The 25,191-nt window shown below is 42.4% G+C and overlaps 1 protein-coding gene across 3 annotated transcripts in view; it reads right to left on the bottom strand.

Moving 5' to 3' along the window:
* fbxo8 (F-box protein 8) overlaps positions 1 to 16,819 on the bottom strand; it is an 88,983-nt gene extending 72,164 nt beyond the window's left edge. Inside the window, exons 1-2 of one of the 3 annotated variants that reach the window (XM_072257659.1) lie at positions 16,567 to 16,819; positions 6,581 to 6,705 (exon numbers count right to left, since the gene is read on the bottom strand). The gene's annotated coding sequence lies outside the window, so the exon portion shown is untranslated. Of the gene's footprint in view, positions 1 to 6,580; positions 6,706 to 16,537 lie in introns of all 3 variants that reach the window. The other 2 variants (XM_072257661.1, XM_072257658.1) reach the window with 2 other exon arrangements.
* Positions 16,820 to 25,191: the final 8,372 nt, after the last annotated feature.

The raw sequence follows: 25,191 nt of genomic DNA on the forward strand, positions 1-25,191 counted from the left end.
GGTGCAGGCTCGAAGGGCCGAATGGCCTACTCCTGCACCTATTTTCTATGTTTCTATGTTTCAATATCCGGTCCACAAACACGTTCCTCCATCGTAAAATGCCCCAGATTGCACCATCTGTTGTTAACCAGAACAATAAGCACCCAATTCCTTTATGCTTACCGTCTCAGTGCACTTCCAGTCAGCCCGAACGGTCTGGAAGCCGTCCATGGAGAAGTTTTGATCGTGTATGTCCTCGTGCAGCCCCGTTCCAGTGAAACACATAACACTGCACTCCCGAAATGTTCTCTGATGCCTGGATAGCGCCATGAACTCGTCCATTTTATTACCCACCGAACTCCTTTTCTCCATAAGTCTCTGTTGTCTCAACCCGGTCCTCTTTCCTCGACTTTGTGATCCCCCTCTGCATCCTCTGTGTTTTCCCTCCAGATTTCAGCAGGGGTGTCCGCCGCTCTGCTTGCTAAACCGGCTGGCATTAGCGCAAACAGCTGGTCCCTGGAATACACAATGCGACCTTGCTTCTGTCCCGCGTGTTGGGATGTAACTATTTCCAGCGCTAAAAACCCAAATAAAACTCTCTCTACCAGCATGTTAGAGAGGGTACAGCTTCGATGTGTTACCGTGAAAAAAGATGTTGCACTATATCACAAAAAATAAATAACCACTGCAGCTGACCTTGTTAATTAAGGCAGGGGATAAAGAGAACTTAGTATACATTAAAAATAGGGAAGTATGGATGTGAAATTTAGCAGAGTCTGTTGCATATTGTCATTTACCTACCAGTCCACATCATTCTCCACAACTTCAGTCATCTCCACTAAGCACATCTTTCCCTCTACCGACAACACCCCCCCACCCACACCCCTCGCTTTCTGTACAAATCGCTCTCTACACAGCTCCATTGTCCACTCATCCCTCCCCACAGATCTCCCCCCACCCCCAGCACTTATCACTGCAAGTGGGACAAGTGCTACACCCGCCACTTTAACTCTTCCTTCACCCCTCACCAACATTCAGAGCTCCGAACAGTCCTTTCAGACTGCGAGTCTGTCAGGGTCATCTATTGAATCTGAAATTGCGAGTATGGCCTCCTCTACATCAGTGACACCAATCATGGACTGGGGTACCACTTCATCAAGCACCTTCATTCTGTCCACCTTCATTTTGATCATGAGGAACAAGGACATGGCAGACCAACTGAATAACTACTTTGGTTCTGTCTTCACTAAGGAGGACATAAATAATCTTCCGGAAATAGTAGGGGACAGAGGATCCAGTGAGATGGAGGAACTGAGGGAAATACATGTTAGTAGGGAAGTGGTGTTAGGTAAATTGAAGGGATTAAAGGCAGATAAATCCCCAGGGCCAGATGGTCTGCATCCCAGAGTGCTTAAGGAAGTAGCCCAAGAAATAGTGGATGCATTAGTGATAATTTTTCAAAACTCTTGAGATTCTGGACTAGTTCCTGAGGATTGGAGGGTGGCTAATGTAACCCCACTTTTTAAAAAAGGAGGGAGAGAGAAACCAGGGAATTATAGACCGGTTAGCCTGACATCGGTGGTGGGGAAAATGCTAGAGTCAGTTATCAAAGATGTGATAACAGTACATTTGGAAAGCGGTGAAATCATCGGACAAAGTCACCATGGATTTGTGAAAGGAAAATCATGTCTGACGAATCTCATAGAATTTTTTGAGGATGTAACTAGTAGAGTGGATAGGGGAGAACGAGTGGATGTGGTATATTTGGATTTTCTAAAGGCTTTTGACAAGGTCCCACACAGGAGATTAGTGTGCAAACTTAAAGCACACGGTATTGGGGGTAAGGTATTGATGTGGATAGAGAATTGGTTGGCAGACAGGAAGCAAAGAGTGGGAATAAACAGAACCTTTTCAGAATGGCAGGCAGTGACTAGTGGGGTACCACAAGGCTCAGTGCTGGGACCCCAGTTGTTTACAATATATATTAATGACTTGGATGAGGGAATTTAATGCAGCATCTCCAAGTTTGCGGATGACACGAAGCTGGGTGGCAGTGTTAGCTGTGAGGAGGATGTTAAGAGGATGCAGGGTGACTTGGATAGGTTAGGTGAGTGGGCAAATTCATGGCAGATGCAATTTAATGTGGATAAATGTGAAGTTATCCACTTTGGTGGCAAAAACAGGAAAACAGGTTATTATCTGAATGGTGGCCGATTAGGAAAAGGGGAGGTGCAACGAGATCTGGGTGTCATTATACACCAGTCATTGAAAGTGGGCATGCAGGTACAGCAGGCGGTGAAAAAGGTGAATGGTATGCTGGCATTTATAGCAAGAGGATTCGAGTACAGGGACAGGGAGGTACTACTGCAGTTGTGCAAGGCCTTGGTGAGGCCACACGTGGAGCATTGTGTGCAGTTTTGGTCCCCTAATCTGAGGAAAGACATCCTTGCCATAGAGGGAGTACAAAGAAGGTTCACCAGATTGATTCCTGGGATGGCAGGACTTTCATATGATGAAAGACTGGATGAACTAGGCTTATACTCGTTGGAATTTAATAGATTGAGGGGAGATCTGATTGAAATGTATAAAATCCTAAAGGGATTGGACAGGCTTGATGCAGGACGATTGTTCCCGATGTTGGGGAAGTCCAGAACGAGGGGTCACAGTTTGAGGATAAAGGGGAAGCCTTTTAGGACCGGGATTAGGAAAAACTTCTTCACTCAGAGAGTGGGGAATCTGTGGAATTCTCTGCCACAGGAAACAGTTGAGGCCAGTTCATTGGCTATATTTAAGAGGGAGTTAGATATGGCCCTTGTGGCTAAAGGGATCAGGGGGTATGGAGGGAAGGCTGGTACAGGGTTCTGAGTTGGATGATTAGCCATGATCGTACTGAATGGCGGTGCAGGCTCGAAGGGCTGAATGGTCTACTCCTGCACCTATTTTCTATGTTTCTACATTTCCATATTATCCTGGGAATGAAAAGGTTAATTGTATGAGGAACATTTGATGGCTCTGGGTCTGTACTCACTGGAATTTGGAAGTATGGGGGTGGGGGGAGATCTCATTGAAACCTATTGAATATTGAGTAGATGTTGAGAGGATATTTCCTGTAGCGGGGGAAAGTCCAAGGCCAGAGGGCACAGCCTAAATAGAAGGACATCCATTTAGAACAGTGATGAGAAGAAACTTCTTTAGCCAGGGGGTGGTGAATCCGTGGAATTCATTGCCACTTCTGGCAGTGGAGGCCTAATTACTGGGTATATTTGAAGCGAAAGTTGATAGGTTCTTGATCAGTAAACGTGCCAAAGGTTACAGGAAGAAGGCAGGAGAATGGAATTGAGAGGGTTAATAAACTAGCTATGATGGAATGGCGGAAGAGACCTGATGGGTCAAATGGCTTAACTCTGCTCCTACTTCTTAGGATTTATTAACACAATTTCTGAGAAGATGAATTCAGCAAATAAGTAAACAGACAGGGGAAGTTTGGGCAAAGAATGAACATAGAGACAGAAGCTGGGCCTAAAATATTTTTAAAATTCCATTTTCCTCCAAATGATCGACATTGAAAATTTTCATTAACAATTCTCTACTGCACCTTTGCTTTGGGGTGGTGGGTGGTTTATGGAAAAAAATTAAATGACATGGTATTCAACATGCACTCGTGATGTCTTTGCAGCTAAGTCACTTTGAAATCCTTGGCATGCAAAACACAAGCAGAGAGTCACACAACTTACTGCAGGAAGATTTAAGGGCTGATAACCACCACTATTTCTTTGTTGGAATTATGTATATACAGATAGCAAATTCTAATTAATTCACAACCAAAATGAACAGAAATAGTTTGTTATTTTCCCATCCAACCCTATTCCTTTTATTTAGTGACAAAGGAGAGCATAATCAGAATTTATAATAATCACGTGATAAGCCCATTTGTGCAAATTGAATATAGTCAGCCAGCTACACAATGATAAAGACAGCACTAAAAAGGCATTTATATAATACAGTATGCAAGACTCGGTAATGGATGTTGCGAACATATATGACTGAACTATACAATTTGAATGCCACAGATGATGGGGCCTCTATAAAACTGGTATTGATTCTCTACATCCACCAATCTAGCAAACAAATTTTAGATGTGGGAATTTTTTTCAGGTCAGTCTCTGATGAAAGACCAGTCTGTTTATTTCAAGAAATTAATCCTCATTTTGCTATTAGGACACCACTTTCTCAAATCAGACCCAAAAACTGTCCTCTAATAACTTTACTTAAATCTATCCAGAAAACATGCCCCAAGGAGCCACCTTGTTAATCCAAACATGCAGCTGTTGGAATATATTTTATTGTACACTACAAATTGCCCCGATTTTGTCCTTCATAATCCAGTCAAAGGAATATGGCACAGAAACAGACCCTTTGGCCCAACTCATCCACATTAACTAAGATACCCATCGAAGCTAGTCCCATCTTCCTGCATTTGGTCCTTAACACACTAAATTGGAGGTTTTCAACCAGTTTTTTATGCTATGGCATCTTTCCATTAACTGAGGGGTCCGTGAACTCCAGGATAGGAACCCCTGCACTAAATCTAAACTTCTAGCCAAAGAGAAAATTATATCCTTCTTTAATAATTTGTTAGCTCCTTGCCAAGAAAGCTTTAGGATGCTGAAGAACCTCAAAATATTTTACTCCAAAAATAACAGATATGTACTTAGGTTTCAGTCATGAATGTGTTTATCTGTTTATACAAGATCTTAACAAATAGGCAGCCAATTACCCCTTCAAGATCACTGCTGAATATCTTCTACTTCTTGCAAAACATTTTCTTACAAACCCATATCCCTCCAATTTCCAGAAATCTGCTGATCTTGGTGTTGACTGCCATCAGTGACAGAGCACCACTGCCCTTCAGCAAAACAAACACCAAAAACTCACCATCTTCCAAGTGAAGAAATGGTGATTCAGTCCAGTGCGAATTTGGCTTGCGTCTTATTTTGAGACTCACAAAAGGGAAAAGGACAATGCCTGGATTTGTACAAGTTTTCCAGCAAGTAAATACGTGTGGGAGAGAAAAACAACCATTGAAGAAGATTATGTGTCTACAGCTGGATAAGGAAGTCTTAGCTAAAAGTAGTAGTGATAGAGGAGGGTGGTGTAATCAACTTCACAGTCATAGGCGAGGACGAATATCATGTACCATGGTCAATCTGGTGAAACTCAGATTTTACACAAGGTCTTTTTCTGTGCTGTAACTGCAATGGAAATTTGATTCAAACATAAGAATTTCAGGCAATTTAAAGTGATGGCACTCTCTAAAGCAACAGCCACAGAATCAAAGAGTTGAAAAGGCAATATCCTAAAGCTTATCGAGAGGATCACAATGGAACATCAATACTTTTCTTTGGCTTGTTTACTTCAAAGTAAATTTATTATCAAAGTACACATATGTCTTTATATACCACCCTGAGAATCATTTTCTTGTGGGCATTTACAGAAGATACAAAAGAAAATCAGAATAGTTAATGAACAACTACGAGGATGAACAAACTAATATGCAAAAGACAAATTCTGCAAATACAAAAATAATTTTAAATAATACCAAAAAAAGATATTTGAAGCAGCCCAAGCTGCTGCAATTGAGAGAATCTGTAATACTATTGAGAGAATTACAAAGGTGAAATATTTATCACCTACATTGAATTACAAACTGCCCTATGTAATATCTCAATTTCCTGATGCACTGAAATATTTTTCTACTACAGATCCCTCATTTATGGCTTTGTTAATTCCAGACTTATCTACAAAACACCCATAAGCATCATATATCCTCTAGATCTGATATTATTGAAACCCTAGTGAAACTTTGCATGTTTAATCATATTTGCATTGCCACTAGCAAAGTTGCTATGGGGATAAGCTGTAAACAATTTCTCCTGGTGAATGAGTTAATAGGGACAATGACAGATACCTAATAAAACGAGGGGTGTCACAGAATGAAGTAAAATTGAGAAATGCAGAGCAGTTGGACATGGGAGACAAATACCAATATAGAGAATAACTGTGCCTTTATCACAGATGAATTGACTAGCTCTTACACAAACAAAAAATGCAAGTTATCCAAGTAGTAGAACTCAATATCAGAGTCCAGAAGGCTGTGTGGTACCCAGGTGGAAGATGAGGTAATGTTCCTCAAGCAATAACACAGTGACAAATAGGTCAGTGTGCACATCCAACCTCAGTCTCTGGTGTTTCTCTCAGCCTACCAGGTCAGGCTGCCCCTAAAGCCTTTAACCAAAGCAACTTTAGTTGTTTTTTTTAATGCTCTCTCCAAGATTATCTTGCTCGCAGATCCAACTTCCTACTCCTTTAGCCTCATACCCACCAGACTGATAATCAAGCAACTTCACTTCCAGTTCCCATTTAGCTGAACCATAGTTTATGGTTCTTTCACTTCAAATATTGTTGTTCACTCATCTTCAAATCTACTCTCAATCCTCATCTAACACACACACACACGTATTTTATATATAAAAACAACTCCCTCCGACCTACTGCCTTATCACCCATCTCCTTTTCCCTCTCCAAATCCATTTTCACTCACATTTTTACTCCTGCCGTGAAATCAAATAGTTCTTGTTCAGTCGTCCCCAACCTCCGGACCACGGACCGACACTGGGCCGCGAAGCATGCAGGGGTGCAGCGGTAGCTGGAGCACACCCAGCACATCTTTAAGAAAAAAGCCGAAATAAACAAGCTAATTAATTAGGTGCCACCCAGAAGCCAGTCTTCATTAGAGGAACTGAGGTGGAGGGGGCCAATAACTTAAAATTCTTTGGCATTAAGGATCGACGTTTCTCTCTCTGAAAAGTGTCAGAGGATCTGTCCTGGGACCAGCACGTAACTGTCATTACAAAGAAAGCATGGCAGCACCTATACTTCATTAGAATTTTGTGTAGATTCAACATGTCACCTTGATCCTGACAGCCCTGTCTTTTCAGCATGTCTGGGCTGGCGTTTAAATTGACCAAACAATGGAACAGCTAAAGGCTCCAGCGCCCTGGAAAGAGGAGTGAACATCGCACAGAGCAAGTGAAATCGGCAATTGCCTCTGATCTGGGCCGACATTTACGTGCCGGGCGGCACCTAATTAATTAGCTTGTTTATTTTGGCTTTTTTCTTAAAGATGTACTGGGTGCACTCCGGCTACCGCTGCACCCCTGCATGCTTCACGGCCCAAGTATCGGCCTGCGGCCCGGAGGTTGGGAACCACTGATCTTATTAACATCCAGACCCTAACCCTGTGTCTTATAGTGACACAGCCTTCACATAACAAAAAGTTTCTTGACCTTAAACAGTCCACCCATTGCCTTGCAATGTTATTGATCCAAAGATTGTTGCTGTCGGCCAGCTTGGTAGACTATTTATTTCTATGCATCTACTCTAGTTTAATAACCAACAATCTCTCCATATACAACCAAGCATTTTTTTTTCCTGATGCAGTTTCTGTGAACTGCCTTGAAAGGTTTTACTGCATTTCAGGAATACAGTATTGAAAATGCCATTTGCTCTTGATACTAACAATTGCTAAAAACCTCAATAAGCAACAAAACTTAAAAGAAAATAATTAAATGCCAATGCTCACAGGCAAGGAATTTATATCTTAGTGACATTACTTAAGCAACTTAATGTGATTATTCCTTGTAATCCATCCCATCTGTTCTGCAGTTTTTTTTAAATCCAAGGTGTTAAACCTGCAGTGTAATGTTTATCCAACCCATAAACAACCTGCTAATCCCTGGTGTACCACTTAGTCTGTGCATCTCCCTGCAAATATTTGGTTGGGTTTGTCTTAGTAAAGTCCACAGGTTTTGTATTTTAGAAAATATCACCATTTAATCAGACAGTCAAAAGGGAAAAAGTTTCAAAACCCAAGAGATTCTGCAGATGCTGGAAACCCAGAGACAGACAGATGGGCAGAAGGAATTCAGCAGGTCAGGCAGCATAAACAGGAGCGGAATAAACAGTTGATGTTTCAGGACAAGGCCCTTCATCAGGACTCCAACTTTCCAAGCTAATTATCAGCAGCTTTTCAAGCTAACCTCAGAGGCAATATATTCATTTTGTTTTGAGGGAACTGGCTGATGAATGGGTGTGCACAATAAGAGTCCCGAACAAGAGTCTCAGCCTGAAACATCAACTGTATTCATTTCCATAGATGCTGCCTGATCTGCTGAGTTCCTCTAGCATTTTGTGTGTGCTGCAAGAGTTGCTATTGCTGAGAAATTAAATAATACTGAACCTGAAGCTCCCAAGAAAACAATCCTACATCATTTATATATGGACAGAATCTTCCCAAAGTTCCCTATTTTGCCCAAGTGCACTTACCTCATTAACTAACCTGCTCTTCTTCAATAAGACAGACGATTCCTCTCAGTTTAAATGGAGCCTTGCATGGGACTATAAGGAAGCCTCCCAAATTCAGTGTAATTTATGTTCTGTATGCTGTCTGGATATACGTGCCTGTGATGCTGCTGCAAGTCTTTCACTGTACCTGCACCTCACTGTTCTTTGTGCATAGGACAATAAACTTGACTAAGCAAAAGCTTTAATCCCATTAGCCTATGCTCTATTTAGCTCACCGCCTTGAAGCACAGTACACTTCAACCACTAGAGTCCGTTACACTTGTGCAACAGTGTTCTTCAAAAACGACATGGCTTTTGCAGTACTATAAGCCAGATCATACCGGTCCGTACCACACAACTGTGCAGAATCATACGGAATTTTGCAGAAATCTATAACAATTTAGAGAACACAATACAGATGTCACTTTTTGTTCTGCAAATTCAGTTCAACTCAAAAAAGATGAACCTTAATGAACTTGGGAGAAGCACTTAATAGAGATACGCAGAAATTCAGTTTTGCTGGGATTCCATCTCAACCGGGGTTCCCAAACTGAAGTCCATGGACCACTCGGTTAACGGTAAGGGTTCATGGCATAAAAAAAGGTTGGGAACCCCTGAGCTAAACTCAAACTCTCCCCAAAAATGATGGCAAAACCAGCAAAAAAATCAGGAGAATCGTTTAGTCAATAGCTCACAAGAAATCATTTATAAATGAACGATATAATGATGTAGCAATAGGAAGGCATTCAACCCAACTCCCCTGTGAAACAACAGGAAATAGTGGGCTCCACTCCTTTGTCCTTTTATCACAACCCCTTGCTTATGTTGTCCTCAAAAGATACCAGCAAAAGAATCCAGGCAAACCTCTACGATTAAGAAGCTAGGTGAACTATCATCAGCCAATTTGGGCAACCCACACCACTGGCATGCCCAGAGATTCGTCCCATAAAAGAACTCTGAAAAGACTACCAGGAAGACTTTGGAAATGATTTTTGGATGTGTTCAAAGGCTCCTTGAAAAAATAATGCAACAAATCCACCAAGATGTTTCACAGCCTGAAAACTGCACGGCACTTACTTTCTTTTGTAATATGCAAACTATGAATGTACAAAATGAAAATTGAAAAAGAAAATCACATTTGAATTTGAGGGTATTATGAAATACAGTACAAGATCTTCATGTTTCATACATTTCTCATGCCTTTATTACAACTCCATTGTCTACAAACACTATCCAGACTGATTTTGCATCCATGTGAAAGATACATCTGAATCCTCATTAGATCATCCAAATATTCCACTTTTAACCTGTTTCTGTCTATACATTTGATTGAATTCATAAGACTGAATCCACATTCGCAATCAGCACTAGAGGCTTGAAATGTTCCAATGTTTTCAACAAGAACATTGAACATGGAAATCTACAGCACATTACAATGTTGTGCCGACCACGTAACCTACTCTAGAAACTGCCTAGAATTACCCTGCCACATAACTCCCTGTTTTTGAAAGCTCCACGTACCCATCTAAGAGACTCTTAAAAGACCCTATTGTCTTCACCTCCACCACTGTTGCTGGCAGCGTGAAAAACCCAGCACTCTCTGTGTGTGAAAAACTTACCCCTGACATCCCCTCGGTACCTACTTCCAAGCAAATTAAAACTATGCCCCCTCGTGTTAGCCATTTCAGCCCTGGGAAAAAGCCTCTGGCTATCCACATGATCAATGCCCCTCATCACCTTATACACCTCTAATCCTCCGTCGCTCCAAGGAGAAAATACGAAGTTCACTCAGCCTATTCTCATAAGGTACACCAACCAATCCAGGCAACATCCTCGTAAATCTTCTCTGCACTCTCTCGATAGTATCCACATCATTCTTGCAGTGGAGGTAACCAGTAAGTGTTGTAACTTGAAACGTTGACAGTGTAAGTACATTGAAAGCTCTAAAGTGCTTCAAAGTAAATGATGTGTTATATTTATTATTTAGAAAGTGTATGCATTATATTCATTAGTACAATTTCAGGATATTTCACAATTATATTAACATGGATTTCAAAATTATATTACCATTATATAAAAGAAAATTCCAGCTGCATGGCAACAAAAACTATGAGCGCAGAATCATTTCGGTTACAGTACAGCCATACACACATGCAGCTTACAGGGAACAGACAAACCCACTGACTGCTAGAAATTTCTGACTCACAACCACTCAAAGTGGATAAGGGGCATTTGGGATGTCACAAAAGTTGGGGTCACTTAAAGGAAACACTCAAAAGCCCTGCGTAATTGAGTAAAGGAATGCACCTCGCACAAATACTCACCCATTCCATAAGGTACAGACTGTCATACAAAGATGAGGAAAGAAGAAGTTTGAGAACCCTTTGCAATGACCTGACTTTCTGCATTAATTACTCGTAAAATATGTTCCAATCTTCATCTAAGTCACAATAATAGATAACTACAATCAGCCTAGACTAATAACACACAAATAATTGTACTACTTCTTGTCAATACCGAGTACACCACTTAATCAATTACAGTCTAGGTTCAAAGAAGTACGTGAATCCCTGTAGTTAATACCCGGTAGAGTTTCCTTTAGCAATAATAACTTCCACCAAATGTTTCTTGTAGTTGCTGATCAGACTTGTACAATGACAAGGAGAAATTTTAGATCATTCCTCCATACAAAACTGTTACAGTTCATCAACATTTCTGGGATACTTTGCATGAACAGCCCTCTCCTCTCCAAGTCATGTCACAGCATCCCAATTGGGTTAAGGGTTTGGACTCTGATTTGGCCATTCTAAAACACGAACTTTCTTCTTTTTAAAACCATTCTGTTGATTTACTCGTGTTTCGGATCATTGTCTTGTTGCATCGTCCAACTTCTATTGAGCTTCAGGTGACAGACCGCTACCCTGACATTCTCCCGTAAAATGTCTTGATGCAATTTTGAATTCATTGCTCCCGCAATGATTGCAAGCAGAGGCAGCAAAGCAGCCTCAAACCATGATGCTCCTTCTACCATGCTTCACAGCTGGGATGAGGTTATGGTATTGATGTAGAGTGCCTTTTTCCTTCAAACATAGAGCACATTTCTGCCCAAGTTTAACTGTTGTCCCATTTGTCCGCAGAACATTATCACAGAAGTGTTGTGGAACATCCAGGTGGTTTTTTGCAAACTTGAGAAGTGCAGCAATGTTTTTGTTTTGCAGAGCTGTGGTTTTCTCCATGGTGTCCTTCCATGAACACCATTCTTGTTCAGTGTTTTTCTTGTAGTGGACACATAAACAGAGATTTCAGTAAGTTCTAGAGATTTCTGCAGGTTTTTTGCTGTTACCATTGGGTTCTTTTTCACTTCCTTCAGCATTGCATGTTGTGCTCTTGGTGTGATCTTTGCAGGGCACCCGCTCTTAGGGAGTGTAGCAACAGAACTGAGTTTCCTCCATTTGTAGACAATTTCCCTTAATGTGGAACAATGAACACTCCGGTCTTTAGAAATGCTTTTACAGCCTTTTCCAGCTTCATGCATTGTTACAATTCTTCTTCTAACGTCCTCTGAAAGTTGTTTTGATCAAGGTATGGTGTACATAAACATCTTTCTTGAGAAGAGCAGGCTCTGTCAGTAACCTGACTTCGTGTATCTTTTAAAAAAAAACAGTGCAGGGCACCTCAACAACCACATCTCCAATCTCATCTCATTGATTGGAACACCTGATTCCAAATAGCTTTTTTTAGAAGGCATTACCCCAGAGGTTCACATACCTTTTTTGAACCTAGACTGCGATTGTTTAAATGGTGTACTTAGAGAAGTACAATTGTTTGTAGTTATTAGTTTAGGCAGATTGTGTTTGCCTATTATTGTGACTTAGATGAAGATCAGACCACATTTTATGAGTAATTAATACAGAAAAACAGATAATTGCAAAGGGTTCACAAACATTTTCCTTGTAAGCGTACATTAAAGAATGTATGCTTCCCACACTGGCCTCATTAGCCACTTAGTTTTCTTGATTCCAAGGATTTCTGGGGAAAGATTTGCTATAATAATGTCATATTACGAAAACCTACTCCTCTGTGATTAGTCTTTGACAGTTTCTCGGGATTGTGCGGGGCAGTGGCAGTCCAGTTTTCTGGATTCTGAAATGACTGATGAGCAGCAAGGATGATCAACACTTCCACCTGCTAACCCAACTCTCCACATCTCCCATCACCACTACATTATTATTTCCTGTCAGTCACCTCACCAAGAGTCACTTTATGGGCTTACAATCAGCATATACAAGCTGCCTTATCTTATTGAGTTCCTTTATCTTATGTTCTTTTTGTGCAGAAATCATATCCGGAGTAACACGAAGTCTGTTCTCCTTTACACGTGTACTGGAAATGACAATAAGCAATTTTGAAAAACTGAATCAAGTTCTTGAAGACAAAGTGAGATGTGCTGCAGATAAGGCCTGAAGTGCTTGGCCAAGCAAATGGAGCAGGTTGCTTGGAAAGTGGTGAACTCCTGCTGCCATTCACATGAAGCTTTAGATTGTTCTTAAAGTAGAACTGAGATTCTCTGTGCCAATCAGTGTATCCCCTCCACTTCAAATGGTGGAGGAACAGGGATTTCCAAAAGTTAAAAAGGATCCTGCACTTTTTCATAGAAGACTTTGAAAACACTTTTGAACCTTTTCCTCAGTGCACCTAGTATTTTACCCGCAAGACAGAGCTCAAGAATATGCGTTCTAGGCAAGCAGATAACACAACCTGCAAAAAGAATGACTGGGTGCAATTCCAGAGATGTCTAGCTTGCTCATTTGGCAATGGATTGAGGATTTTGTGGAAGTAGTGTTGGTGGTGCCTCTCCAGTAATCTCAGGGGATCTTCTCTAAGTAGTTCAAGACTCAGTAGCACACAGAAAGAAGGGCAAGGATCATGGGTGATATAAAGTTAAAGGTGACAGACAATTTCAATATCAATGTTAATCTTCATTGACAGGTTGCTTCCAAGATATGGGAAATGATCCACAAAGAAATTGGAGTCATCTTGATTCTGAAGTGGAGGTGATGAGAACTGAACCAACTCATTATATCTGTCAATTATCTCCATTCCAACAGGAAGCCTGAGTGGTTTTGAGAAATCGCATTATCTTTTAAGCAAGTGGCATCCAAACATTTGAATTAGGGTCAGAAAAATGTCACTTGGTATCTCAAGAACACACCACTATTTAATAAGAATCTTGGCTAATCTGATTGCATTCTCAACTCCACATTTATGCTCATGTGCAGTGACCTTTCACCTATTGTTTACAACATAGAACAGTACAGCACAGCACAGTACAGGCCCTACAGCCCACAATGTTGTGTTGGCCTATATAAGCCTACTCCCCGATCAATGTAACCCTTCTCTCCTAGAGAATAATCATACATATTTCATACATCCAAAGATTTTTAAGTATCTATCTGTCTTAAAAACATATAATCATATTGTTTCCACCATTATTTATGGGAGAAATTTCCAAAGACTCACAACCCAAAGAAAAACTGTACCTCTGCTTTGTTAAGTTTACTTTTAAACAGTGAACCCAAGTTCTAGATTCTCTCACAAGGAAAACATCTTGTCCACATCTGCTGTGAACATCTTCCAGGTTTTCAAGTTTCATCTCCCTCTTCTTATCTCCATTGGGTTCATGCTGTGAACATATTTATATACTACTACTCATTCATGGCATCTCCACAATGGTACGTGTAATGTGCACAGAAAACTTTGATGCAAATTGGTGTTCTTCAACTGTATAGCAAGTAAATTATGCTGTTGCATCACATTACAGTGGCAGGGACTGCATGCTATTACTTCCCATAAGGTGAAGCTTAACAGCGTTATTGGCAGTCACTCACCAATGATTTTAGTACCTACTATGCACACTTCGAAAGGGAGAATAACACTACATCTGTGTGAATTGTCACATCATCTGGCAACCCTATGAACTCCATCTAGGAGGCCATTGTCAGAACACCACCAAGTAGCCCGATGGTGTACCTGGCAATGCTAACCAACTGGCTGGAGTGTTCAAGGACATCTTCAACTCTCACTGATGCAATCGGAGGTTTCCATCTGCTTCACATGAGCAGCAATCATAAACAAGAGAAAACCTGCAGATGCTGCAAATCAAAGTAATACCAGTGCCCAACAGCAGATGAGCTGCCTCAATAACTTTCTCCTGGCTGTATTCACAACTACTGTGATGAAGTGCTTTTAGAAGTTGGTTATGGTTAGAATTAACTCTGCCTGAGCAAGGGCCTGAACAAGGGCCTGAACCAACTGCAATTTGCTTACCGCCTCTACAAGTCTACAGCAGACAAAATCTCACTGACTCGCCTCTGGCTTTAAAGCACCTGGACAACAGCAATACATACACAAGGCTGCCATTTATTGATTACATTTCAGCATTTAATACCATCATGCCCCGAGTACTAATCAATAAGCTTCAAAACATGTGCTTCTGCACATCCCTCTGCAAATGGATCCTTAACTTCCTCACTGGGAGACCACAGTGTAGGTTGGTAATAACATCTCCTTCTTGCTGACAATAAACACAGGCACACCTCAAGGATGCATGCCCAGATGCCCATTGCTCTGCTCTCTCTACATTTGTTACTGTATGACTAGACACAGCTCAAACAGTATCTACTATCATATCACTGGCTTCCCTGCGTTTTTTGTTTCCTATTTCTTTTCCCCTACAGTTTAAAATGTACTGTAACATTTCTGTTTCTGAAGGATGCTGAATGACTTTAAATTTAACTAGAAGGTTTTTCTTTGATCAGTTCCTGTCCTACATGCAATTTTCTTCCCCAGCTTTTTCATAAAATTTGTATTCCCCCCCAACCATAAATTTATTGTTATAGAACTTTCAGGCAATATATTCTAAATCATAAGTATTCTTGTACTGCCTCGAGTTCTTTTTCCCAGCCATCTTAAATAGGTTATTCTTCAGCCATCTGATAGTTTCTCTTTACTATAACTAAACCCAGTGATTTTAATCACCTCTGTCAAACCTCCTCTCTAGCTTCACAGAGAACAACCACAGCTTCTCCGTGATGCAGGGGTGGAGGGAGGGTAGGAAGGATGTAATGGTAATTTGCAAAACAACAGGCAGTCATGCATGACCCCTCACATACAGGTGTAGGGTGGATAGAAAATAGATCACAAGTAAAAGCTATTTGATATATTGAAGGTATTGGAGCTGAGTCTCCAAATAACTGACATTCACTCTCGTGTTGGTGAAAACAATCAACCCCTCAAATTATCTTTTGACCAAGATCAAGTGTTCTCAGAATTGGAGTTCTACTAGTTTCAACAAATTCATCTGCACATCAAAATTTAATTCAAAATTGCTTGATAAACCATACCATAATTAAAATAATTTCAAAGCAAAACAAACTACCTGTCATGCAGATTGCATTACATACCTGAAAACAGTTTCACATTTTCTATTAACAAGAAGTAATTCACTTGAAAGACTGTAGTCTTCTCGTGAACTGAAGTGCCAGCCAAGATTTTAGTGCCTCAAATACATAAATTGGACTTCAACCTACAACCTTCCGACTCAAACAACTCTGTCCCCCTCCATCCCAGATGACACACCTATGTCACGATGCCATGTATGGGGGAAAAAAACTGAACCTACTTCCAGATTGCAAAACAAAATAGAAATAGAATAAACATAAAGGTGAAGTATTTTGCTCAGTCCTTTTTTATTTCTTGGCTCGCTATCCTGCATGCATTTTATTCTTCAATTAGATGAGTACATTTCCTTCACAACCCTACAACCTCAATTGGAGAAATATCAATATCATAGTTCTCAATACTTCAAAAACATGCAAATTAAATATTTTCTGTAACAACAGGATAGCAAGATTTCTTGTGTTGACTGGGTGAACTTTTAATATAGGTGCCCTTTGAAACTAAACAGAGCCTTTCGCACAACCCACAGGCTCTTTGAGGCAAAACTATGCACCAACCCCAACCAGCGGACGCAACCTAACTTGCTGCACGCACAGCTAGGCCCCGCCTTCCCCGCGTCTGATTGGCAGACTAGCATAGGCTAAGGTTTCAGATTGACTGCCCAGGGTGGTCAATCGCCTGACGTCACGGCACTGACCGGGTTAGGTTGGCCTCGACTCCGCCTACCTGTTGGAGCCGCAATTCGTCCGATTTCCACTTCGGCCCCAAAACGACAAGGGATGGGAGTGAACTATCACGGGTCGGAAAACAGCATCAACTCGGCGCTCAGCGTCCTCATTCAAATCCATCCCAACACAGCCACGAAAGGGCGAAGCAAAGTCACCATATTTGGAAAAACCGCTGCGTTACGCTCACTGCTACTGCCCCCAATTAACTTTTTATGCCAGCGACTTGCGTACAAGCGCCGCCCGACGGAAGGCCGTGACGCAATCGCGCTGCACGTTTGTTATTCGTGGAAGTGACGTAAAGGCGGGTCGATGCCCCCGGAGAGGGGCCGGGGTCAAGTGATCTGGTGCGAGCTGTCCCATCACTTTCAATGGCGTTCAACGCCAGGCTACGACTCAGAATTGGGCACACTGTTTCTTATATGCTGTTAGAAAACATCATCATTCTGGGTTCTCCAGTTTTTATGAAACAGTGAACATCTGCTGTTACCCTGTGAAGCGTAGAAGGTTCAATTACATCAAAAAACACGAGAAAACCTGCTGATGCTGGAAGTCCAAAGCAAAACACACACAAAATGCTGGAGAAACTCAACAGGTCAGGCAGCATCTATGGAAATGAATAAACCACCGACGTTTCGGGCCGAGACCCTTCGTCTGGGTTGGAAAAAAGGATATCAGAGCAAGAAGGTGGGGGAGGGGAGGAAGAAGTAGAAGGTAGCGGGTGATGGGCGAAACCAGAAGAGAGAGAGGGGTGAACTAAAGAGTTGGGAAGTTGATCGGTGAAAGAGATAGAGGGCTGGAGGAGGGTAAATCTGATAGAGGGTAGAAGACCGTGAGAGGAAGGGAAGGAGGAGCACCAGAGGGAGGTGATGGACAGGTAAAGTAGGCTTCATTACTATCTTTGGGGGTTGACAGTTTTCATTTAAAGTTTTTAACTTACGGGAGTGACTTATTTAATCCACAGTATCGTCTTTCAATACATACAATCTATAGGAGCTTTTGGGATAATTCAGCTTTCATTTGAAAGAAGTAAGGATTTTTCCCCCGATTCTTTACACCAGCCTCGTTCAGTTGGTGGTGGTGTAGGTGTTCGCAAATAAATGTGAGGCGTTTTAAGTTTAGGAAAATCTGTAACACCTCATTTATTGTAATCCAAACACTGAATACAGAATGTAACTGTACTTCACGTAATCACATAGACCAGCTTCTTAAAGTGAACCTAACTCAATAAACTTTTAAGTTGGACTGCCAACTGATTTAAAATGTCAGAAGAAAAACTCCAGGATGCATCATGTTGTCTAACACTGGGAAACTACTACAGTGTTTTTCAGTTACAGAATGGAAACTGACTAAGATGTCTATCCAAGCTAGTCCCACTTGTTCACATTTGGCTGATATATCTCTAAACCTTTAAACCTATCCATTATCTTTTAGATTTTGTTAATGCGCTTGCCTCAAGGACGTCCTCTGGCAGTTCATTTCATATAGCTACTACCTTAAGTGTAAAAGAGTTGCCCTTCAAGTTCCTATTAACTCTTCTCCCTCCCATCTTAACCTATACCCACTAGTTCTTGATTCTCCAAACCTGGGAAAAACATACTGAGTGCATTCATTGTATCAAGCCCTTATGCTATCCATAAGATCACATGGCCAAGTGGTTAAGGCATTGGACTAGTGACCTGAATCACACACTGCTCTGCGACAACACCGATGCCAAGCTGTATGGGTCCTAATGCCCTTCCCTTGGACAGCATTGGTGTCGTGGAGAGGGGAGACTTGCAGCATGGGCGACTGCTGGTCTTCCATACAAACTTGCCCAGGCCTGCGCCCTGGAGAGTGAAGACTTTCCAGGCACAGATCCATGGTCTCGAAAGACTAAGATCACCTCTCAGTTTCCTTCCTTCAAGGGAATTAAGTCCTAGTCTGTACAGCCTGTCCCTTTAACTCTGTCCCTCGAGTCCTGCCAACATCATTGTAAATCTTTCCTGGACTCTCTTCAGTTGGATAATAGATTGCAGTGTGTCCAAAACTGTACATAATACTCGAGTGCAGCCCCACATCATATTGTAAACCTGCAACATAACACCCCTGCTTCTATACTCAATGCCTGGACTGAGGATGGTCAGCAACTTCCACCTCATCTGTGCTCTCAAGTGTTTATGAAAGTTTCCATGGACACCATTTCAAAGCAGAACATTGTTTATACCCTTATTCACCACATTTTATAGATTTGAGTTCATTGCTAAAATCTGTTCATGTCTGCTGACTTCAACTGAGTGAGAGCAAAGGGGTTTGTTTTGCTGTCCAGAAGAAGGGCCTGAAATGTCGACTGTCTATTCATTTCCATAGATGCTGCCTGACTGGCTGAGTTCCTCCAGCATTTTGTTTGTGTTTGGATTTTCAGTATCTGCAGACTTTCTTGTGTTTTGTTTTGCTGTTATGGTTCTGTACAGCTGTATGTTGTACAATTTCTTGTTGTGTTCTGTGTTTTTCTGCCGAGCATACTAATTATGTTGATGCTAGTATGTGTGGTGACACTTGCAGGCGGCCCCCAGCACATCCTCCGGTTGTGCAGTTGTTAGTGCAAACGACACATTTCACTGCACGTTTTCGATAAATGAATCTGAACCAGGTGCCATGTACACATCAGACCCGTGTTCCTGATACATTGTCACCTCAGTTTTAAAACAGTTATCTCCTTCCATTCAAATTACCTCATTATTGCCCATCTCCGTAACCACCATCATAAGAAGAGAGGGATAAGAAAAGCTTACTCATCATCTGCCTTTCAAGTTTCTGAGTCATAAACTTCCTGTCATCCTAAAATAATGTCTCCCTGTAAGCTTACATCATGAAAATTCAAATTATATTCCCATATCACTATTTTTCAAGCCTGGCTTCTGTAACCTCTTGAAATTTCAGCAGTATTTACATGTCCTTGGTGTCCACATTTCCGAGCATCTCACCCGGTCCCTGAACTCCTCCATCCTGATCAAAAAGGCGCAACAGCACCTTTATTTCCTGCGGGGCATGAAGAAAACTCACCTCCGTCCCAGGATACTGGCAGACTTTTACCGCCGTACCATTGAGAGCATACTTACCAACTGCATCTCAGTGTGATATGGCGATTGTCCCGTACCGGACCGCAAAGCACTCCAGTGTGTGGTGAAAACGGCCCAGCGGATTATCGGCACCCAATTGCCCACCATTGAGAACATCTACTATAAATGCTGCCTGGGCAGGGCGAAAAGCATTATCAGGGATGCATCTCACCCTAACCATGGACTTTTTACTCTCCTCCCATCCAGTAGGCGCTACAGGAGCCTCCGCTCCCGCACCAGCAGACACAGGAAGAGCTTCTTCCCTGAGGCTGTGACCCTGCTGAACCTCACATCACAGCGCTAAGCAGTATTGCATCCGTATTGTACTGTATATTTGTGTGCTGTAGCACTTTTTATTCGCAGTTATTTTGTAAATAACACTATTCTTTGCATTTCTGGTCAGATGCTAAATGCATTTCATTGGCTTTGTATCTGTACCTGGCACAATGACAATAAAGTTGAATCTGATCTAATCTAATGTCTGGTAAATGTACATTATACATTCAATTAATTGTATTAAATGTGGCTTTTGTATTAACTGCACAGAATAGAACCAGAGCAATATTAGGACAGAGAAAGAAGCATCTTGGCCCATTGTGTTAGTTCAGTCATTCATTATCTGCCGTGTCATATGATGCGAGCGATCACAGTCTTTCCATGAAAGTCCGTGAGACAGTAGGGTTGGTCGGTACCATCTGAGGGGAATAATGCTCATAGTGATTCTTGGCAAAGTATACATCTCTAGAGTTAGAAAATACGTTATAGCATTGTACCAGTGGTACCTTTATGTGTGCTATCATGTATTTTATAACGCTACCCTAAAATAAGCATTTCTGAAAAGTGGCCAATATAAAGTACAACATATATATTCAACCTAGTGGTATTTTGTCATCAGTGATCCCTCAACATTGAAATTTGTCACAATGATAGCTGAGTTCAAGCACTTTTCATCAAATGTTGTTATAAAATTCTACATTGACAACTATGTCATTGCTGGCACTCGCAGTACAGTGCCCAATTTCAGTACAGTGAATCATTTCATTTTTAGAAAAATATTTGTTTATTTTGGAAAAGTCAATAAAAACCTTAGGAAACATATAATCACATGGATTTGTGGAGAATTTATTCGGGAATTCAAATAAGTAATAACTTTTTGTCTATATTCCATATTAACATCAGTACAGCAATGTCATGATATTTTCCATATTGTGTCAAATCAAAACAATCTTAAGCTTTTGTCATAGCATATAGAATTACAGTACAGTACAATAATTCAAATGTGGGGATCCACACGGCCATAACCTAGGCCCCATTTGGTTGTAAAATGAATATATTTAATCGAAGGCTGCTTTCCATACTTAGTTTTCCATACTTTCATAACCTATTAATAATCATAATAGTTTTCCAAGTCTTCAACATCTTCCACATCTTCATCTCAACTTCCCACACTCTCTGAGGTGGATGCCTGGTTCTCACAGTCTGCCAGTCTACACATGTCAGTACAGCTGAGGCCATTTGCAACACACATACATCTTGGGAGTGAACATTTTTTTGGACAGTTACAGGTCAGTAGATCCAGGACAGCATCGGGTGCTGGCTGGCCTTCCATCCAATGCACCACCAACTGTTCAGCTTCTTCTTCTCTCTCCATCTTCCATCCTCTGCCAACAGGGCTTGGCACTTGTGGGTCCTTCTCCAAACATCTTCTCCATATACCAGCAGGGTAGTTGGCTCGCTGTGCATGTTTTGTTAAGCAGTCCTTGCATGGTGGGAGTTGATGACTTTTGATTTCACCTTTTTTGGCACAGAAAAGGTGGTACCTGAGCTCATTGATCTTGGTGGTCGATGCTTTTGGGGCATACAGGAGACATGTAAATGCCTCCAGTTTGTCCATCAGTTCTGGGGAGAGGTCCCATTCCTGACCCAGCTCTAAGGATGTGTCCTGAGTTTCCCTGTTGCTGGTCAGAAGTTTTAGTGCACTTGTCTTCCCTTTGCCTGCAAAAGTGCTGACAGTGTCACATCCTGTATCTGCGTGCAACCTGATCAGAGCCCTACAAACCTCTATGCCAACAGTGGCTGCAACTTTCCTGATGTCTACAATCCTTGTATGGCAGGGGTCCTCAACCTTTTTTGCATCGCGGACCGGTTTAATATTGACAATATTCTTGCAGACTGGCCAACTGGGGGTGGGGAGTGGGGGTGTTAATCACAACCGGAATATAGGTGCCGGCCGGCACATAAATGTTGGCCCAGATCAGAGGCGACGCAATCGGCAATCGCCTTTGATCTGGGCCGCCATTGACGTGCTGGGCGGCACCTAATTAATTAGCTTGTTTATTTCAGCTTTTTTCTCAAAGATGTGCTGGGTGCATTCCGACTACCGCTGCACCGCTGCATTCTTCGCGGCAATGTATCAGTCCGCGGCCCGGAGGTTGGGGACCACCAAATTATAAGTCAATAGCATCATAACATTTTAAGTTATGTTTGGATATTAAACACACAGCGCATATTTTCCTCATATGAACATATAAAGTCATTGCAACACACCAATATCGCTGAATCGGTGGGAGCCCTGGGTTTGTTTCCCTGCAAGAAGACAGTCCTATTGAGGGGTGATGGGAGACAGCGATACTCGAAGGGGGTTCCTTATGTCCAGTCTATTCCGCAATTTAGTTTTTGTTGCATTCATTGCAGAAAACCCCGCTTCGCAGAGATATGATGTTGGAAATGGAAGCAACGTTTTCAGTGCTTTCGTGGCTCTCTCAGGATATTCAGCCTTGACTTTGATCCAGAATGCCGGCAGAAATGTTATGTCAAACATACTTTTCAGCCCGTCATCATTTGCAAGCTCGAGGAGTTGATCTTCTTCCCGCGCTGACATGGATGACGCTTGCGTAATGACCTTGCGTGCGTTCAAGTTCAACAGTGGGCATGACAGGGAATGAGGAAAGGTGCAGCTGACTCATATCGTTTCATATCGCCAAATCATATCGTTCCCTCGTGGCCCAGTAGCACATGCTTTGCAGTCCGGTGGTGGGGACCACTGCTGTACAGGATTGGTATCCCTCTCTTGTGGCATGGTCAACATTGAAGAAGTAGGCAACCATCTGCTTCTTCTTGTTGACACTGAAGAGCTGACACCTCTTCACTGTCTTGAGATGTGATTCTGTAACATCTGTCATTCACAGTTGCATACAGAATCTTCTCCTGTAGCTTTGCTGTGTATTCTGCCTGCCTCCATTAATGGATTATGAAGCTGATGAGACTATTTTTGTTACTGACTTTGGTCAGGAAGCTCCTCCACTGCCTCACCACTTGTGTGCCTTTGATACCTTGCAACTCATGACCAGTCTCTTCACCCCGTAGAGATCTTTCACCATTCTTGATAGAGTGCTCCTTGTATGTGTCAAACACAACGTCTGTTCTGCTACTCTGACTGCCTTCCCTCGGAGCCATAAGCAGAATTGCTGTGGCAACATCTCTGAAAGTAACTTGATCACTTTTCACTCTTTGGACCAAGTTCATTCCATCAACCACTGTAGCAGAGTTTCCTGTGAGTTGCTCTTCTACTGTCCCATTTTTCTGCAAGGTTGTGGCTAAAGTAGCTTTATTTGTCTTTCTCAATGATCCTTCTGGTGTGGACATGGCCCAGGGCAATGGTCCAAGGGGATGAGAAAGGATATCTTCCATATGTAGACTGTGCCCTTGTGCCATCACTATGATGCGTCCAGACACAGACCTGTCTGCTTTCAAGATGATCGCCCTCTCATTTGATTTCACTTCTCTCTTCTTACACGTATCGCTGAATGTTTTCAGCTTGTTGGTTTTCATTGGGTCATGGAATTTCTTTGCTGGTGGGTCTTCCTCTAGTCTCTCATCCTTGAAGGTTGCATAGCATTGCTCAACAATCTCATATGCCTTCATCAGGTCGGAGGCAATGCCCTTGGGGGCTGCCTTTGCCGTAGAGATGCTAATGAGGTCCCGCTTCTCTGCAAACGGGTTGACCCCTTCATGTATGAGGCTAGCCACTGCTGAAACTGCTTCCTCATCTTTCTGGATTCTTGGCCGCTGTAGCTCCGCATGACAAAGCTCTGATTTGTTGCCTTGTACCATGTCCCTTAACTGTCCCAGGAATGCACTGTGGTGCTTGGCTGTTATGTAGCAACGCTTGATAGCTCCAGCATTCAGGCTGAACCGTGATGTGCCTCCAGGAGTCTGTGTGTCTCTGCACACTGTGGTTTCCATAGCCTGGTCCACAGGGATCTGCCCAAAGGGGTTGTTACTTGACAGCTGCACTGAGAATTGGCCTGTCTGGAAGGCCTCATACACAGAAGGATTCTTCTCTGGGAGGTTCATCATCTGAGCAAAGTAAGGGGACAGGTACCTGGCATAATTCATCTTATCATAGGCAAAGAACCATGGGATCATGGTTCTTATAGCATGGAGGTGCAACTCCCAGTCCCCCTCACGAGAGGCGCACAGAAGCCCAAGTACCACGTTCTCTACCATGTCAATGTATGATATCCAGAATGCGGATAGCTCTCCATTGTTGTGACGGAGGTGTTCCGGAAAGTCTGTCCACAGGGTTATCAGCTCAGCTAAGAGTGGACTTTGCAGCAGATTGTTCAACTTCTGTTGGTTCACGTCACTGGCCATGTCGCTCACATGGTCTAAGAATGATTTGATCATCCCACTCCTCTCTGGAACGTTGTCCTCAACCCACGGTGTGAACTCTGCCCACGCGAGTCTCATCAGTGCTTCACAGATGTACTGGTGGACCCTGACAGCGCGATTGTAGTGTTTACCATCAAGCACTCCATTGATGGACATATCACACAGAAAGCTACTACCGCTGCAATGCTATCACATATTTTCTAGCACTAGGGGTGTATACCTTACCAAAAATCACTATAAGAATTATTCCCCCCCAGACGGTACCAGTGGTACCAGTGGGGTCATGGACTATGACCATGATTGTTCTTGGCAAATCTTTCTACAGAAGTGGTTTGCCACTGCCTTCTTCTGGGCAGTGTCTTTACAAGGCGGTGACCCCCAGCCATTATCAATACTTTTCACGGACTGTCTTCCTGCCGTCAGTGGTCGCATAACCAGGACTTGTGATATGCATCAGCTGCTCCCATGGCTTCACGTGACCCTGTTCTGAGGGCTGAGCAGGTGCTACACCTTGCCCAAGGGTGACCCGCAGACTAGTGGAGGAAGAGGTGCCTTTCTCCTCCTTTGGTAGAGACATATCTCCATTGGTTGGGAAAGACCTGATAGAGCCTGATTTATACTTCTGCGTCAATGCGCCGCTGTAAGTACTGCGTTGCTGCAAACCCTACACAAAGCCAACGCGGAACCCAACACGAGAGCCTGCGATGCTGTGACCCGCACCTCTCCCAAAAAGTAACCATGCGTCGTGGCAACGCAGACTGCAAAAGCTGTGATTGGTCCGCTTGGTAGCATCGCATTTCATCCTACTCTGCAATAGCTTCCCATTGGCTGACTGAAGGGCAGGGAAGGAA

Source organism: Mobula birostris, chromosome 5 (genome assembly GCF_030028105.1).
Source record: "Mobula birostris isolate sMobBir1 chromosome 5, sMobBir1.hap1, whole genome shotgun sequence".
NCBI classification, from domain to species: Eukaryota; Metazoa; Chordata; class Chondrichthyes; order Myliobatiformes; family Myliobatidae; genus Mobula; species Mobula birostris.